Source organism: Phocoena sinus, chromosome 8, assembly GCF_008692025.1.
Source record: "Phocoena sinus isolate mPhoSin1 chromosome 8, mPhoSin1.pri, whole genome shotgun sequence".
NCBI classification, from domain to species: Eukaryota; Metazoa; Chordata; class Mammalia; order Artiodactyla; family Phocoenidae; genus Phocoena; species Phocoena sinus.
Window position 1 is genome coordinate 54308318 of NC_045770.1, and position 19435 is coordinate 54327752.

At 42.5% G+C, this 19435-nt stretch overlaps 1 protein-coding gene and 1 pseudogene across 7 annotated transcripts in view; one reads left to right on the forward strand and one right to left on the reverse strand.

The window, feature by feature from the left end:
• GAB2 (GRB2 associated binding protein 2) overlaps positions 1-19435 on the forward strand; it is a 177118-nt gene that overhangs the window by 84073 nt on the left and 73610 nt on the right. The gene's annotated exons all lie outside the window — the stretch shown is intronic.
• Positions 4577-6189, reverse strand: LOC116757594 (annotated as a pseudogene).

Here is a 19435-nt window from a genome sequence, read left to right on the forward strand (position 1 = left end):
TTTTCTATAGCAGCTACATTACTTTACATTCCCACCACAGTGCACAAGGGTTCCTATTCCTTCACATCCTTGACACATTTGTTACTTTCTATTTTTTTGATAGCAACCATCCCAATGGATGTGCAGTGGTATCTCATTGTGGTTTTGATTTGCATTTCCCTAATGATTAGTGAGGTTGAACATTCTTTCATGTGCTTATTGGCCATTTGTATATCTTCTTTGGAGAAATGTCTATTCAAATCTGCCCCCTTTTTAGTCAGGTTGTTTCTGTTGTTCTCATCGTGTTGAGTTGTAACGGCTCTTTATATATTCTGGATATTAACCCCTTATCAGATGTATGATCTGCAAATATTTTCCCCCATTCCATGGGTTATCTTTTTGCTCTTTTGTGTCCTATGATTCACAGAAGTTTTTAATTTTTCTGTAGTTCAATTTACCTATTTTTTTTCTTTGGTTACCTGTGCCTTTGTTGTTATATCTAAGAAATCATTTCCAAATCCAACATCATGGAGCTTTTCCTATATGTTTTCTTCTAAGAGTTTTATGGTTTTAGGTCTTACATGTAAGTCTTTGATCCATTTTTAGTTAATTTTTTTTTTTTTTTTTTTTTTTTTTTTTTTTTTTTTTTGTGGTACGCGGGCCTCTCACTGTTGTGGCCTCTCCTGTTGTGGAGCACAGGCTCCGGATGCGCAGGCCCAGCGGCCATGGCTCACGGGCCCAGCCACTCCGCGGCATGTGGGATCTTCCCGGACCGGGGTACGAACCCCTGTCCCCTGCATCGGCAGGAGGACTCTCAACCACTGTGCCACCAGGGAAGCCCATTTTTAGTTAATTTTTGTGTATGGTATAAAGGTTCATCTTCATTCTTTTGCATGTGGATATCCAGTTTTCCCAGCACCATTTGTTGAACAGTTATATGTTACCTCATTTTATATGCACAATAATCCTGGGATGTTATAACTATCTAACGGATAAGAAAACAGAAGTTGAAATATCCCTGGAGACACCCTAAAAGCAGGGCCCTTTGTAACCTAAGTGGGCCAAAGGCATAAAAGAAGAAGAAAAAGACCATTTATGATATAAAGTGAGAAGAGGGGAATGGAGAGAGAGGGAAAAAATTGCATGGGCAGCTAGCCTTGAGCAGAACTTAGGGGTAGACTTCAAGTTCACTTGAGAGCCCTTCTCCTTCTGCCCTTTTACTCTCCTCCTCCCTCATGTGACTGTGCTTCTCTGATTCTCTTAAGGTAGCTCCTTGGTTTGCTGACTCTCTCTCTCTCTCTCTCTCTCTATATATATATATATATATATATTTTTTTTTTTTGCGGTACACGGGCCTCTCACTGTTGTGGCCTCTCCCGTTGCAGAGCACAAGCTCCGGACGCGCAGGCTCAGTGGCCATGGCTCACGGGCCCAGCCGCTCCACAGCGTGTGGGATCTTCCTGGACCGGGGCACGAACCCGTGTCGCCTGCATCGGCAGGCGGACTTGCAACCACTGTGCCACCAGGGAAGCCCATTGCTGACTCTTTGGAAATTCTTTTAAGAGGACCATTTATAGCTTTCCCAGTCTGTCCCAACCTGTTTTCTCAGCCTTCCCTATGTCACTCCTTTCCTGCCACTATGAACCCTTACCTGAGCTGTGTTAGTTCTCACTGCCACCTTTATTCCACATGGTCATTTTAGTCACTCTGCTTTTAGTGCACTACTGTCTTTCTCCAAGTCCTCATACTCATCTGTGTGTCTCCACAGCATGTGGTACAATGCCAGCCACAGAAGTGGGTGCTCAGTAAATATGTTGAGAAGACGACGAGACAGTTTTTGTTCATCTGTAATCTTGAATGCGTAATCATTATATTCATATTTGTGTTGATGTCAGTACTCATTCATAGTGATTAGGAATGCATAATCATTCAGCATGTGCATTACAGTCTTACTTTCAGGGATTTTAAAAGATCTTGTGAAATGGTCTCTGCCTGCCATTGACTGCAGTCCACCTAGGAGAAGACAAAATACTTTTCCGTGCACTTTACTCCTCTGTATGACATGTAGTCCTTGCAGCATTCAGTGAGTGGCAGGGAGGGCTGGCCTTAGCCCCGTTCACTGTTAGGATGCTAAAGCATAGCAAAGTTGAGGGATTTGGTTGAAGTCACACAGGCAGAAGAAGATTGAGGTGGGATTTGAACCTGGGTGACGGACCAGGCAAGATGCTTAACCATTTCAAGCATCTCGTTTTGTTGAAGATAATATCATGTACTTCCCAGGTGGTTGTGAGTATTGAAAATCAGACAGTGTACATGAGTAAAGAGTTTAGCACAGTACTGGCACATTGTATATGTGCTCAAATGCTAGCTATTATTATTTGTCTCTGTATCTGGTGTTTCGTCCCTCTTGTAACACATTGTGTATTACTTTGGAAAAGAGGTTTACAAGTACCATCACAGTGATTTTGTCTCGGTTTGCTGGGAGTGTTAATAGGCACCCCTGTTTACATGTGTGTCCTACGTAAAGTACCTCCTGTGATTCCTGTCTGACTCAGGTGCTCAATGAATGATTCCTTTACTTCCCTCCTGGCTTTGTGCTTTTATGCATGAATTACAGGGGACTTGATACTTCTGGACTTGATACTTCCAAGTCCAGAGGCTAAGGAATAATCCAGTTTGGAATAGAACACAGACCTCTCTCATAATTTCCAGACGGTGAGTTCTTTTCAGTTACTCTTTCTGCAGTCTCCCCTGTGTTCCCTTCACATCTCTGTGTGTGTGTGGCGGGGGGGGGGGGGTAGGGGGAGTTATGTTGGAAGAGTCATTGAGGCATAGTAGAAGCTAATCTGTACCAATGTCTTATTTGCAGTTTGTAGAGGCCCCACGGCACTTGTGTGATAAATGGTGTTGTGTAAGTTGAAATGCAACTAAGGGTCTCTTCTGTGTTTCTTGAATGAAGTTTATTATGTGTGCTAATTTGCGCCTAGAGGCTTTTGTTGTTATTTGTTGTAGTGACTGTGGCAGTAACGAGCCTGCTCCCAGCATAGCTCGGCACGTGCCCCATAGACAGTTTATTTGCATTTGGCAGGACTCCACGGTGTACCCTGAACAAATGAATCAGCCTATTTGGGGCATGGGAAAAAGGAATCATAGGGAGGCAATGAGTGTTGCTTATGAGCCCCAGTGATCTGAGATGGGGGAATACCAGACAGTTCTTGTTCTGTTCCTACCTGGATTATTGCTTAGCCTATGGAGTATCAAGTCCCTTGTAATTCACCGACAAAAGCACAAAGCCGGGGTGGGGGCATGGGGGTAGGAGGGATTCGTGCAGGGATGGGCCAAGGAAAGGGATCATTCACCGAGCGTCCGAGTCAGACAGGCATCACATGAAGCGCTTTACGTAAGGCTCACATGTGAAGCAGGAGTGGCTGTTAATATTCCCAATAATCTAGGATTCTGATCCAGGCTCAGGACTATCTGCTTTATTGTAGTGGGTAATACTTTGTTCATCTGGCAGCTGCATTGATCCACACATTTGAAGAACTTAAAAAATCTTCAGAGTGGTCCCAAAGCCAACGCACTAAACGCTTACACACGACTGGTTCTTTTTACAACCTCGTAAGATAAACAGAGCAGGTGATACTTTCTTCGTGAGTCTTAGAGAGGTCCTGGAACTTTCCTGGGATCACACAATAAATAGCAGACTAATGATTGAACCCAGTTTTTCTGATAGATCACCACTCAAAGGTCCTCTAGTTATAAGATTCAACATAAAACAGTGTATTATGTAATAACGTCTTATTTTTAGTTCCTGCTTCTACCACCCTTGTTGAGAGTCTTAATACTTCAGACCTAAAAAGTTGCAGAAATCCCTAGCTGAGAGATGTAAGGCAAGTCTGAGTTTAAGAGAAGAAGCCTTGGTTAGCAAGAAGAGCCCAGAAGACAGAGTCAGAAGTCCTCGCTTTGGTACCTCATAGCTTTTTACCTATGGTTAAGTTACTTAGCTGCTTCATGCCCCAGTTTCTTCATCTGTAAAATGGGATAACAGTAGTAACTACTCATAGGATGGGTAAGGATGAAATATATATAAAGTGCATAGTTCAGTGCATGGCATAGAGTAAATGTATTTCGTTATTATTCTTACGCTAAACAGCACACAGCTTGGAGAAAACGCAACATAATCTCCCTCTTGCTTTTCCCATATTTTCCAACAAAGCGCAAACACATTATCTAAAATGCTACAAAGTTATAAAACTCAAAACAGAATATTTACAATACCGACTATACAATAAAAGCCAAAAAAGCAATGTGCACGTTGCCAAGGTAACCTGCAAGACCACCATGAACACCAGTACAACAGGGGGTTCTGTGATGACCTAGCAGAGCTGGCTCTCAACTCCCTCACCAATTTCAGAGACAGAAAGGGAGACGTGGGGTGTGCGTGCGCGCATGTGCACGCATGAGTACATGTGCAAAGAACCATTTTGGGCAGATAATGGGGTATTGGACCCTAGAGGTCCGAAGAGGACTCAAGCCGGGGAGCAGAGCCAGTCTAACAGGAGGGACAGCTGCGTAAAAGCATGCCCTTTCCTGAGGGACTCTGCAGGCCACCAGATTGGCCTCAGGTCATCTGTGGGATGGAGAAATGTGCTCCCAGGCTGGGGCTGAGCCACCACCTGGAGCCCCCTGCTCACCCCCGCTGGCTTTGCCACCAAACTGCCTCTCAGGAACTAGAAACGTGGGAGCTGTCTAGCTAGAAAACTGGAGGGCATCTTTATCGGCATGACCCCAAACCAACAATGCTCCTGCAGCCAGAACTCTGCCACCAGGGCAAACGTCTCAGTTGCTGCCTTCACCTTTGAAACCTGCCCCTGAGTGAGGGATTTCTTTCCTACTGATCCTCCTTCGGCTAGAAAAGTGACAAAGGTGAGTTGGATGGGGTGCAGCTCCCAGGGGCGGAGCTTCAGTGGCCCTGCTTATCAGGAGGAGTTGGAGCTGGAGTGGCTCCTGTGATGGCAGCGGGCGGGGGACCTGCATGCGCCGCCGAGGGGAACGTGGCCTTCTCCTCAACCGTCGGGGTGACCTGCGCCACATGGGGGACAGTGGCAGCACTCTCCTGGGAGGGCCGACTCGCCTCTGGGTAGCCTAGGCCAGGGGGTCAGCACAGCAGTGGCAGTGGCCCTCCCGGCCAACAACGACTTGTCCTCTGTCCGTGTGCTTCAGCGCCTTCTTGGCTTCATCTGATTTCTCAAACTCCACATATGCGTAGCCTTTAGGCAGATGGGGGTGCATCCTTTCTACAGGCACGTCAATCATTCTAATTTTCCCATAGGTGGAGAATACATCCATGATGTGATCTTGGTCACGTTCCTGGTGAGGCTCCCAATGTGTTCTCTGGTGGGTTTAGGGGACAGCTCTGCCTTTTCCTTTCCTTTTCATCTAATTGGGGTGGTTTGGATTTGGAGCGGGAACGCTGCCTGTTGTCACGCCTGCGCCGAGAAGGACTCGGAGAGCCAGGGGAGCTGCCGGAGCTGGAGCTGCGGGATGTGCTGGAACTTCCTGAGCGGCTCGATGCCGAAGATGAGCTGCAGCCGCTGCTGGAGCCCGAGCCACAGGTCGAGCTGGACCGAGACCTGGTGCTGCTGCTACCACTGGAAGCGCTGCGCCTCTTTCGAGTTGTTTTTTTTTTTTTTTTTTTTTTTTTTTTTTTTTTTTTTTTGCGGTACGCGGGCCTCTCACTGCTGTGGCCTCTCCCGTTGCAGAGCACAGGCTCCGGACGCACAGGCTCAGCGGCCATGGCTCACGGGCCCAGCCGCTCTGCGGCATGTGGGATCTTCCCGGACCGGGGCACGAACCTGCGTCCCCTGCATCGGCAGGCGGACTCTCAACCACTGCACCACCAGGGAAGCCCTCTTTCGAGTTTTATCCCCACCACCACCCTTCTCGCTTGACTCCTTTATCTTTAGAGCGATCCTTGGACTTCTCATCAGAGCAGTCTTTGCATTTGGTAGGAGAAGGAGCCCTAGTGCTGGACTTGTTATTATTTTCTTGACTCCAAACAAGCTCTTCTTTTTCACTCCTGATAAATCCATTCTCCCCTTCTGAGGTGTTCAGAGCAGCAATGACGGCCTCACTTAATCTGAACTCTCACTTCTAACTTGAGTCTGAGAAACTATCCCTCATCAACTGCAATTTACACCAAAGTGCAGCATCTCCCCCCCCCCCCCCCGCCCCCGCCCGCGACCTCCTCCTGCCCTCCTCAGCCACTGAGGCTGGCTTTCCTGTATTTTCTTATTGAAGAATTATTGGGAAATACTTCATCCTTTCCCCCTTTCCTCCTCCTCCTTCTCTTCTTCCTCCACCTTTTCCTCTTCCTTCATAAGACAGCCTGGCTCAGAGCTTACATTAAACAACAGGGGGCATTCAGTTGATTGTAGCATTCATTGGATTCAGGGCGTCTTACATAATGTCCTGCCTTGTGACATAGACGTGGAAAAAGAATTGTTTCCAAGCCTAGAGTTGGGAGGGAAGTCCGTATTCTTAGTCATTTGCAGCAAGGCATGAAGCTGATTTCTATCAATAGCTCCAGAACTGCACAGCATTATTTGTTAGATATAACTGTCAGCAGAACTCACCTGTGCCTCCTTCCTTGTGTCTCCCACCCCGTCTCAGGGTCTCAGGTGTCCAGCCTTTGCCTAAGCTGGCCTGAGCTTCTGGGAGGAACCTCTCTCAGGACCTACCATCCCCTGTCTGGTTACCACCTCTCCCTGAGTCCAGGTGTCTCACACTTTCTAGGTGTCTGGCTACTCTGGTAAACTAATTGCATCTTAGGTATTTGTGGAAAGAAGTAATGAATAAACAAATGTATTGAGGCAATATAAAAGCAATACAATAACCAGTACCAAGTCATGAACACCCACTGCCTGGCCCAGGCGTGGCGCAAAGCAGCGGCTCAGTGAAGATGTTGCATAAATTATTACTTTTAGTGTAATACATTTGCTATCCTAATCTTGTGTTTGAAGCCTAGTTCAAATGCTTCCTCCTTTGTTAAACTGTTCTCATATCAAATATAAACGTTCCCACTTCTATACTGTAACAGAATTTTATAGGAAAGTTTAAAACATTTATTTAGGGAAAGAAAAAAACAGCCTTTCGCTTCTGGTTCTCACAACAACGCTGTCCGGATTATCATCTTCATTTTATAGTTGAAGCTTGGTGATACGAAAGATCCCAAGTTCGTGCAGTTCATAAGTAGCAAAGCTGACTCCAAAACTTACTTTCAGCTATTAAATTGTTCCTGTTGCAATATGGTACACAGGTGAATGTGTATTTTATTTAGTTGTGTTCACCACTGGAAGAGAGGCGCTTTTACTCTAAGGACTGTCTCCTGCTGCTGCCTATGCTTCCCAGAGCTTCACATATAAAACATGTCTGAAAGCAAAGTGCCAATTTTAACAGGGTCTTCAAGTGCTGGAATTAAAGGGATGGCCAATGGCAGAGTTTCATACAAAATCAGCGTAGAGAGAGAAAAAGTTTGTGCTTATATAGAGAGCTCCCTAATGAGACTTCTTAATTTTTTAAGATGGACCATAGGGCATACCCCTGCAGGTACTCTTTCTGATGGTTTGTACCACTGAATATGTCCTTTACCCTTTCCTGTACCTGAAGCTGCAGCTATTAACACGTAGCACAAGACTCAAGAGAAGTGATGGTTGAATGCTACATGTCCTGGGCCACGGTCCTCCTCAGCTAACTGAGACTCATGACTATTAATATCTGGGTTTCTATTAATACTGTCTTTTCACTGTGAGCTAATTTAAATCTTCTGTTCTCTAAGCTATTCTTAACCATACACTCTCAGGCCTGGGCCCGGTTCCCAACTACAGATCATAACTCTCCATTTTGGCTTTTGGACTTCAGAAGTAATAGGAATTCTGCCCCTGTTGCTTCTCAGAGGAGAGGTGGAGCTCTATTGGAATTTTGGATGGGACGCTTCTTGGTTATGCAGGACTGCCCCATGCCTTGTTAGAGGTTAGTATCCCTGTCCCCTGCCCTCTGATGCATGGAGTGCTCCCCAATCATTGTGACGACTTACCCCCCACGTCACACACACACACACCTTTCCACACCCTGGAGGGTGCGATACTGCCACTGGCTGAAAGGCACTATAACCTGACACCTGTCTCTGCCACCTTGATCCCCGTTGACTTCAGTCTCTTTCCAAGGTTGAACTAGGACTGGGGATGTTCCCCTCTACATCTTGAGAAAAGAAGGTTCCTCAACTTCTCCAGAGCTCCCATCTTTGTGGAGAGACAAATTAAGGCTCTGATACAAGATCTCTTTGGGAATTGGGCTGCTGAGACCAACTGAATGTCACTGTTACTGTGTCAAGACAGTTTTAACCCACAAGACAGGTTTTTATTCTCTTAAAATCACATGAGGGTTGAGGGGCGAGGACGCTCAGGGAATGGGGAGTGACTGTTCATGAGTAAGTGACTATGGGGTTTCTTTTTGGGTGGTGAACATAGTCTGGAATTAGATAATGGTGATAGTTGCACAACCTTGTAACTATAGTAAAAGTCACTGAATTGTCCACTTTAAAGAGTGAATTTTAGAGTGAATTCACATGCTATGTGAATCATATCTCAAATTCTTTTTGTTGCATGAGTCTCCTGCTCTTTGTGTTTTTCCTGCCTAACATCTGGCTTCCCGAGCTTAAAACTTAAAAAATCTTACAGTCACGATTCGTTCCTCTCCTTTCCTTTCTATTTCTAATGGGTCACTGAAACCTAACTTCTAAGTAATTCTCTAAGTAATTCTAAGTAATACCCTTTTCTTTTTCTCTCTGTCCCACTACCAGTGACCTTACTCAAGCTCTCTTCCCTTGCCTGTACTGTTGTGACCAACTCTTGATTTCTCTCCTTGTCTTCAGACTCTGCCCACCTCATCATCCTTCCAGATGCTCCCAATTATATATCCTACAACATTTTATTGTGAAATATAATACAATGCAAAATATGTATATAGCATACAGTTCAATGAAGGAAACACCCATATTACTACCACCCAGGCCAAAAAAATGACTGCACCTCAGAAACCCCTGTGTGTCCCTTCCCAATCATATCCTTCTTACTCCACCCCTGTCCCCCCTTCCAGGTATATAATGACTTCTGTGGTAATCACTTCCTTGCTTTCATTTATAGCTTTACCATGTGTATCCTTAAGCACTATGGTTAATTTTGTCTCGTTTCGAACTTTAAATGAAATCACATTTTCAACCTTGCTTTCTTCTCTCAATTTCATGTTTGTGAGACTTTTCATGTTGTATGTAGCTCAGTTAGATTTTCTTAAAGCCTAGATCTGATCCTGTTTCTTCCCATCACCTAGATGATAAGTCCACGCTCCTTGGTGTGGCTACATTCAAGGCTATCCATGATCTGATCTTAAACCTTTCTCTCCAGCCTCATTTGTGATGACCTCTCCCCCTACATCCTTTCCTGTAATCATACGTAAGAACTTGCCGTCTCCAGAAGATGCCACGTATTTAGATGCCTCCTTATGCTTAAAATACGGAATCTCTTCCTGCCTTTTCACCCTGGCATATTCTTTGACTCCTTTCTCAAGGTACAGTAAATCGATCTCTTTTCTGTGTTCCATAATTATTATAATACTTTATCCTTTTTAACACTGTCTGCATTAGGATTACAGATAGCGGTTATTGAGCATGCACGGTGAGCCAGGTGCTGAGATTGGATTGGTACTAAGTAGATGCTCAATAAATTTTACTTTCTTCCCCACTTTGCACAGTGTATGTTCGATCCTGCAGTTGAATTCTTTGGGGATGACAGCATTCCACCTTTAAATCAGCTGTGTAAGAGATGGTAAACTACTTTACCCCCTCTGGAGCATCATTCTGAAACCTTTCCTGATAGTCGACTTTCTGGCTGAGGTCAGAAATCTCTCAGGTATTTGGAAGTTCCAAGAGGCTTTTGTGCCTAAAGAGGAATAACATCATCCTAATAGATGACATTAAACATTACTTGTTACTTACAGATTTGTTTAAATTGTCTTAATTGCCATTACAAGTTTAATTTGGCTGATTCTCTTGAATACATCAAAACCCTTAAATAGTAAATAAGACATATACAAATACAGTGGTTACAAACCTTATGTGTATACTTCTGCTTCGTCTTATTCTAAAACATCAACACCTTGGGCTTAATTAATTTCTTCATTATTTTTGTACTTATTTGCATGCTGTACTTACTTTGATATCATCCCAAGATTTAAGTTATCATTTTGACTTTCCCAGGCAAATAACCTTTTCCAGGGAAATAAGCAGGAAATCGCCTGACCAAAAGAAAAAGTAAAAGGAACACTTTTTCAAATTGGCAAAGTCCTGCTATCCAGTTATAAACTAACTGATCCTTGGTTGGGGTCCATGGCTTGGTCTCTTCACAGTGTTTTAGATCCCTGCCACTGGTTATGAGGCCGAGCTTCATCTTTCTAGATAAACTTCAGTTGCTACATTAATACGACTTCTGGTTCATGCTTTCACACAGGTTTTATCTTCTTATAATGTAATTTCTTCCTTTGAAAGGAGGAAATTTTAGTCTCTTGCTTGGCCAGGGTTATAAACACTGTCCAGTCATTATGCGACAGTGACCTGAATGTTACCATTATTCAGAACCTACTGCTTACGCTTCAGCAAACACATCACTGCGATTGGTGATGCATATAGGAAAGTGGTCCTCAGAGTGTGGTTCCAGACCCAGCAGCATCAACCAGCATCTTTTGATCAGTTGTTTGAAATGCAGGTTCTCAGACCCCCACCCCAACCTCAGCCTTCTAGATCAGAAACTCTGGGGGATGGGTCCCAGGCATCTGCATCTCAGCGTGTCCTCTGGGTAATTCTGATGCGTGCTAAGGTCTGGGAACCACTGCTAGAAGATGAGAGAATAGGAGTTCATGAGGTCAGCTCTGCTCTGCAAGCTTAAGTATTATCTGGGAGCATTATGTTGGACCCTCGGGCTGGCCAAAAAGTTTGTTCGGTGAGCGAATACATTGTTCAATAAAATTCTTGGTGAAAATGAAAACGTGTCTTTTATTTTTACTTAAAACTGGACGAACTTTTTGGCCAAACCAATACTTGGTGAGTATTTGTGACCACCAGTGGTTTTTAACTGTTAGACAGCCCCCCTTTTGTGAGCTATTATGTATGACCACCAGTGCTCATCAGTCCTTCCTAGTCTTTCTGTAACTTCTACTTTTTCCTGTAATTCCTCCTTATTCATAGTTTCCTGTGTAGATTCTTTCTCTGCTTACACAGATAGAAACAGGCACACATCTACACTTTATATCAGCTATATTGTATAATAGAAGAAAGGAAAGTCCCCTGTATTGACTGCCCTTCTTATCAGAATCAATAAAAATACCCAAAAAACCACAAAAACCCTATTATAGTCACCTTCCTTTTGTATAAAAAAAACTTTTGTACACTTTAATCCTTTGGATATTATGAACTCATATTTTCACAGCCTCAACTTTTAATCCTAAAATGTTACAACTTGGCCATTGAGAATGCCTTTAAATCTAGTCCTTTTGACTTTAAATATCCCTGACATTTTCTTCTCTGTGTATTTTAAAGAACGCTTGCTTTTACTATTGAATAAACAGCACATTCAGACCTATCCTAATTCTTTTTATTCCACAACATGGAATCAACTCCCCTCCAAGAGTTCTGATTCCTTTGGTGGAGAATAATAGCAAGGACCTACATCCAGGACTGCAGGTACACATGAGAGGTGGTAGTGTTCACGAAGCACCCTTAGTGATTGAGTTAGAAAGTTATTTTTTCAAAGTTATGAGTTTTATATATGGTGCCATACCTAACTTTTCTTAGAGTGTGTGGTTTTACTGACCACTAAGACACTGTCCTACATAGACATCAGGAGATCATTTTAGTTACCTACTCTGGTCTTTTACACTGAATTATGCCCAAATACAGGGGTGATGAGAAGCCCACATCCCAAACAATTAGAAGATAAAGTTCATATTTGTACATAACGCTTTTTTAAAAACACATGTACCTTGCCTTATTTTTTCCTCTCCATAACCACGTGAGGTAGGTGAAGTTTGTTCCATTTTACAGATGAGGAAACTAAGGCTTACAGAGGTTAAGTGACTCATTGGGGTCACACAGCTAGTAAGTGATGCCAGGAGTTTGAACTCACATCTTCAGATTCTAAATCCTGTTTATTTTCCACTGTACCGTGCATCTTTTCTGTCTCTGCCTTCCAGAAGCTTACAAAACACTTGTGCATCTGAAATAACTAGATAACATTCCTGATGAAACTTGGAGCTATTATAAACCAAGGACTGCTTACAAATAATCTCTACTTATAATCCTTTTAGATAAATTTTCTGGTGTAATTTCACTCTATGTTGATATTTTAGAAAGTATACAGGTTTGGATTTGGTTGGGATTAATAAATTATGTTATATTCCGGTTTATGGAAAGCTCTTTCAGTTCAGGGTGCAGTAAAGTTGAAGGTTCTAACAAAAAGTGCGAAATTTCTGTAGAGGGCAGGCATGGTGAAAGGTATAGGGGTTTTAATACAGGGGTATGCATTCTAGATATTAAACTGCTGGACTTGATTCTGTATTTTTTTACTGCTACAGTGGAACATTATTTGCTCAGAGAAGGATTAAGGTCAGAAATGGTTTGTTTCAATCATAGAGTTTTATTTGGAAAGGCACCAGGGTTAAGCCTGGGAGATACTCGAGGAAGGCGTAGCTCCCCAGTTGGAATCTGCAAACTTTTGTCCTGAAGTCGTGGAAGAAACTGAGACTTTGGGAGAGTTTCTAGGGCCCCAGAGAGCCCTATGTCACAGAGTCAGGGTGCCTCAAGATGGAAAATTATCTAAGAGCTGAGTGTCGATTCTAATATTTATTCAGCTGTGTTGTTCACACAGATGCAGGTAGAGAGTGTACCTAGAAATAAATGGAATAGGTGGGTTTTACTTCTTAAGATGAAAAGGTCCTGGTTCTTCTATTTCCAGAAGTGGTCAGCACACACTTCCACACAGAGACAGCTCTGAATCAGCTAAGTGACCAACAGTAGCTTGTAAAGTAATAAGGCTTCAGGGCACCAGAGCCCCAGCGTGCCACCTCCCCTTCCCTGTGGAAGGCTCTGTACCACTTTCAGGATTCATTCCTATCCTCAACTCCCATCTCTCCCATCAGTCTTACATCTTAAAGTAAATATAAGTTGTTGTAGACCACTGCTAGGAAATTTTTGCAATTTAAGAGATAGGCTGTATATGTATATCAGGTCACCACGTATATCAAGTACACTTTAAATATCTTAAACTTTATGTCTTTATACCTCAATAAAGCTGAAAAAAATTAACCACACAAAAAAAATTTTTTTTAACGTCAAAAAAAATTTTTTTAAAGGTAGGACTCATTTTAGAATGAAAGGCTTTGGGTTCTATCTATTTTTAAAAAATAGTATAACAATAAATGGCATGGTATAAAGGAAACTTGGATTCTTCTAGCCCTGTATGAGTTTATCAGGTCATTACTGTTTTCTGGATGAACGTTCCTTGATCTACAAAATGATGATGATGATCCCTTTCTTGCTTTCTTCATAAGACAATTTCGAAAATAGAAAAAAGAGATTTGTACTCTGAGAGCCTATCAGTACTGGGTCCTCCGCCAGCATATTCAGTTCAGCTGTTGCTTTCTGAAGGGGAAGATGAGCATGGTCCCTGCCTTTCCAGAGAGCTTCCCAAGTGCATTTGAGTAGAATCTTAAAGGATTAGTAGTATTTGACAGGGAACACCTCACGAGCACACAATTGCCTGGCTTCTTGGGTTAAAATACTTTATTCTGCCTGGAGTCTAGGACGTTTGTGGGAATAAGATTGGACAGAGGGAAAGGAGTAGAAGGCAATTACAGGAAGCAGTTTGGGACCAAATGAAAGAAGGTCCTCGAGTATTATCCTGATTAGTTTGGACTTAGTACTGTAGGCCCACGCCTTCCAAATTTTTTTATATCGTATCACAAAAAAATAGCATTTTAATGTCAGACTGCAGGTAGCTTGTGGCCAGAGGAGACTGGGCCAAGGACTTCAGCTTTCCTAGGGCTGGAGTAATCAAAACCTTTCAGTTACTTGGCACACACTCTCACTGGTTGAAAAGTGCTGCTAGGCAATAGGAGCCTAGTTAACAAACTTCAGGGAGATTCTCACTTTTTCCATTTCTCCAGAGTCCCAGACTGTAATGGGACTTCAACTCTTGATTCCTGCATTAGAACTAGATCTCGGTGGAAATAGAATACACCAAAAATGGACCAGCCCATTACTATAGATCCTGCAGATATTAAAAGATAATAGAAGATTAGTAGTTGCTAGTGTCTGGGAAGAAGGGGGACTGAATACTGGCTGATATTAGGTACAGGATAGTTTTGGGGGAGATGATATTGTTTGGGAATTAGATAGCAGTGATGGTTGTATAACATTGTGACTATACTAAAAAAAATTTGAATTGTACACTTTAAAAGGGTGAATTTTATGGTATGTGAATTATATCTCAATTTTTTAAAAAAGGATAATAGAATATTATGAACAGCTTTGCCTGAATAAATTTGTTTACTTGTACGCTATGACAAATTCTTTGAAAGACACATATTGTCAAAGCTGACACAGAAGAAAGTAAAATTCCAAATAGCCCTGTATCTATTTAAAAAATTAACCTATAATTAAAAGCCTCCCACAAAGAAAACTCCAGGCCTGTTGGCTTCTCTGTTGAATTTTAAGGAGGAAATGATATCATGTCAGTTTCTTTCCAGATTGATCTCTAGATTCAATGCAATCCCAATCAAGATCTCAGCATTTTGGTTTTTGTTGCTGTTGTTGTTTTTGGTAGAAATTGACAGGCTGATTCTAAAGTTTTCATGGAGATGCAAAGGAACTGGAATAATCGAAACAACTTTGAAAGAGATGAGCAAAGTTGAAGGATTCACATTACCTAATTTCAAGACTTATTGTAAAACTGCAGTGATCAAAACAGGATGGTCTTGGCAGAAGTATATATAGAGAGAGATCAATTGAACATAATAGAAAGTCTAGAAATAGACCTACGTCCATTTGGTCACGGATTTTCAACAAAAGTGTCAAGGCAATTTGATAAAGAAAGGGTACTTCTTTTCAACAAACACTGCTGGAATAGCTGTATGTTCATTTGGAAAAACATGGACCATGATCCTTACCTCACTCTGACCCAAAATGGATCATAGACCTAAACGTAAAAATTAAAGTTATAAAACTTCTACAAGAAAATGAAGCAGAAAATCTTTCTGACCTTGAGGTAGACAGAGCTTTCTTAGACAAGAAATATAAGACATAAAAAAGCCTGAACTATGGGCTTCCCAGGTGGCGCAGTGGTTGAGAATCTGCCTGCCAATGCAGGGGACACGGGTTCGAGCCCTGGTCTGGGGAGATCCCACATGCCGCAGAGCAACTAGCCCCATGAGCCACAATTACTGAGCCTGCGCGTCTGGAGCCTGTGCTCCGCAACAGAGAAGCCGCGATAGTGAGAGGCCCGCGCGCTGCGATGAAGAGTGGCCCCCGCTTGCCGCAACTAGAGGAAGCCCTCGCACAGAAACGAAGAGCCAACACAGCCATAAATTAATTAATTAATTTTTTAAAAAAAGCCTGAACTATTTAAAAATGATAAATTGGACAAAATTAAAGACATTTGCTCTTTAAAAGACACCATTAAAAAAGTGATAAAGCAAGCCACAGACTGGGAAAAAATATTCTCAACACATATGTCTGACAAAGGACTGTATCCAAAATATATACAAAGAACTCTTAAAACTCAATAATAGGGCTTCCCTGGTGGCGCAGTGGTTGAGAGTCCACCTGCCGATGCAGGGGACACGAGTTCGTGCCCCGGTCCGGGAGGATCCCACATGCCGCAGAGTGGCTGGGCCCATGAGCCATGGCCACTGAGCCTGTGCATCCGGAGCCTGTGCTCCGCAGCAGGAGAGGCCACAACAGTCAGAGGCCCGCATACCGCAAAAAAAAAAAAAAAAAAAAAAAAAAAACAGTAACAAAGCAAAAAACTCAATTTAAAAATGGGCAAAAGATTTGAACAGACATCACAAAGGAAGATAAAGAACCAATAAGCAAATGGAAAGATGCTCAACATCATTAGTCATCAGGGAAATGCAAATTAAAACCACAATGAGTTGCCACTACACACTCACTAGGTTGGCTATAATGGCCAAGTGTTGTAGAAAAACTACAATGTTCACAGAGTGCTGGTGGGAATGCAAACATGGACAAGCACTTTGGAAGACGGTTTGGCGGTTTCTTATAAAGTTAAGCGTATACTTACCATGTTACCCAGCCATTCTACTTCTAGGTATTTACCCAAGAGAAATGAAAGCATGTTCACAAAAAGACTTATACATGATTGTTCATGGCTGCTTTATTCATAATAGCCCCAAACTGGAAACAATGTAACTGTCCAGTAATAGGTGAATGGTAAACAAATATGGTAACTCCTTAAGATGTTATACTATCAGCAATTAAAATCAGCAGTTAAAAACTGATTCATGCAGCAATCTGGATGAATCATAAAACTTTATGTTGTACGTAAGAAGCCAGGCACAAAAGAATATTTACTGTATGATTCTGTTTCTGTGATACTCTAGAGAAGACAGATCTAATTTATAGTGATAGAAAGCAGATCATCTATTGCCTGGGGCCAGGTGGAGTGGGGATTAATCTGGAAATGGCACAAGGGAATGCCTTGGGGTGATGGAAGTGTTCTGTCTTGATTGTGGTGGTGGTTATACAGTGTATACATTCATCACAACCCATCTGCCTGAAGTCTTAACGTGGGTGAATTTTGTTGCATATAAATTATATACCTCTGTAATGTTGACTTTTAAAAACCAAGGGGGAAAAAAAGGAAGCATTAGCCCAGAGGTCATTCTTCTAATGCTATATACTGACTTCTTATAAATTAAACAAAAGCCTTTCTAATAAATCATATGGAGGTTGCGGAATAGCCTCCATACGGGAATGTTTTTCAGATATATGTAGTTCAGGCAGCTGGATGGATGTAAAATGAGGGCTCCCAGGAGGCAGACAGGGCATTTATTTGAGCACCTGAGTTAATCTTTGGAATTAGGTTCAGTTTCTCCTTCCACCTTTTGAATTATTTCCCTGCTTTTATATTGAGTGCTGTGATTAGGGAAGGAAGCCAGGCTCCAGAAGGGCCCCACTCCCAGTTCATCTTGTGCCTTAGAAGTAGCTTTTCCCGTATTTGCTCATAACCAGCCAGTTCCAGAAAGCACTGGATTTTATACTCTTATTCATGTATATTCACAATCTGAGTACCTTAGGGAGAGTCACTCTGGTACAAGGGGCAGGAAGCCCTACTTGACATTTCCAACCCTTTGTCTTTTCCTGGGGTCTTAAAATGTCAGAAATTGAAGGTAAGTTGGAGATGCAGAAAATCAATACTTGTGCTTTATAAATGGGGAAACTGTGGCTCAGAGCAGAAAAGTGCTTTCACCCCCGCCCAGCTAACTGACTAGAGACGGAGCTGGAAGTGCAACCCAGATCTCCATGATCCACTTCTTCCTCCAGTGCAACTTCCTAAATTATAACTGCATTTTATCAACCATCGTGAGCAATGTAGTTCAGTGTTTCTCAAAGTGGGGTTCTTGGACATTGTGTAGTAGAGTCATTTGGGGTTTGTATCCCTGGACCCCACTCTAGACCTGCTGAGTCTGAATCTCTATTGAGACTGGGACCCGGGAACATCTACATTTAAACAGGTGTCTCAGTGATCCTGATGCACAGGAAAGTTGTGGTTTTTTTTGTTTTCTTTTTCACAGGAAAGTTTTAAATACCACTGTTGTTTAAGAAAGTGTGAAACCAGGTCTTTAGGGAAGCCAAAGCCTGCCGAGTCTCTACTCTTTGATTACTTGGGGTTGGGGAGGTAGATGAGAGAAGACTTTGTCCTAGAGGAAAGGAAACATTTTAACTATATTTGTGGGCATTATTTGTCTACCCTTCCCCCAACTTTGCCCTGATTTTCCCTGGTAACCTTCACTTAATTCAGTGCTTTAAATACAACTTAGATCAGAGCATTCAAGGACATGAAAGAGAGGTTCTTCGGTGAAATGACCTTTGTTTCTCCAAAATGCAAAGGGTTGGCAATGACTCATTTGTTGTTTTGTCAATGGGAGAGGTAATTTCACTAATGGATTCCCTGAGTCCTCTGCAGAAAGATTGACCTGGTCTTTGGGGAATCAGTCTCGAATTCAGTCAATGTAATCACTGATACAAGGCTCTTTGGTTTCCCAGATTGTGACCCTCTCCCTCTCACACATGTCAAATTCATTTTACCCTTTTGTTTAGGATGCAGTAGAGACAAAGAGTGGGTAGCGTGCACCATGAGAGGTTGTCAGAGAGATGTGGCTGTGGTTCCCTTCCCCACCATAAGTCATAACACAACACCTGCGTGCTCAAGCTGGAATCTTGGAGTCTTTCTTTATTCTTCCTTCTCCCATATCCCCCATATTCAGTTCATCACCAGGGGCAGCCATTTCAGCCTCTGAAATACATCTTGAAGGTATATGTCCTTTGCCACTGTCCTGACCCAGATGCCATTATTTCTTAGTTGTCTATCTGAGCTCCCTACTCATGCTCTTTCCGCCTTCACTTCATTTGCTACAAGCCAGAATGATCCTTTAAGAAATGTAAATGTGAAAAAATGTAAAACCATTTAGCGGTCTCATGCTCTATTTATTTAAAAATACAGAAGTGCATGGATTAAAGTATGAAAGTTCCCTTGTACTCTTATATACCCAACTCTCCTCCACAGGAAACCATTGCTAACAGTTTGGAATGCCTTTCTGAGCATTTGTAAGACACTGTGTGTGTGTGCATGTGTATACTATATGTGTATACTGTAAATACACACATATATATAGTGGTGTGCATATGTATGTATCCGTAAACATACAGGGTTTTTAATATAAGTAGGATCGTACTACATTGTTCTTGTTTGTTTCTTCAATTGCTAATATATCAGTTTATTTAATTACGCCCCTATTGAGGGATCTTGTTCTATTTAAGATAAAAGCTACACTTCATAAAATGACTTTCAAGGCTTCATTATGATCTGTCCCTGCTTTGTCTTCCTGATACTTTCCACTGTGCTCACTATGCTCCAGCCATGCCCTGCTGTCAGGTCCTACCACGAGCCAAGCTTTCTTCCTCCCCAGGGCTTTTGCACATGTAGTTCTCTCTACCTGGGCTGCTCCGCTAGGTACATGACAGTCGTTCCGACATGGTGGACTGGGTCCTTAACAACACACACAGTCACTCACACCAAGCATTACTTATGCAGTGAATAAGTGTTTTACA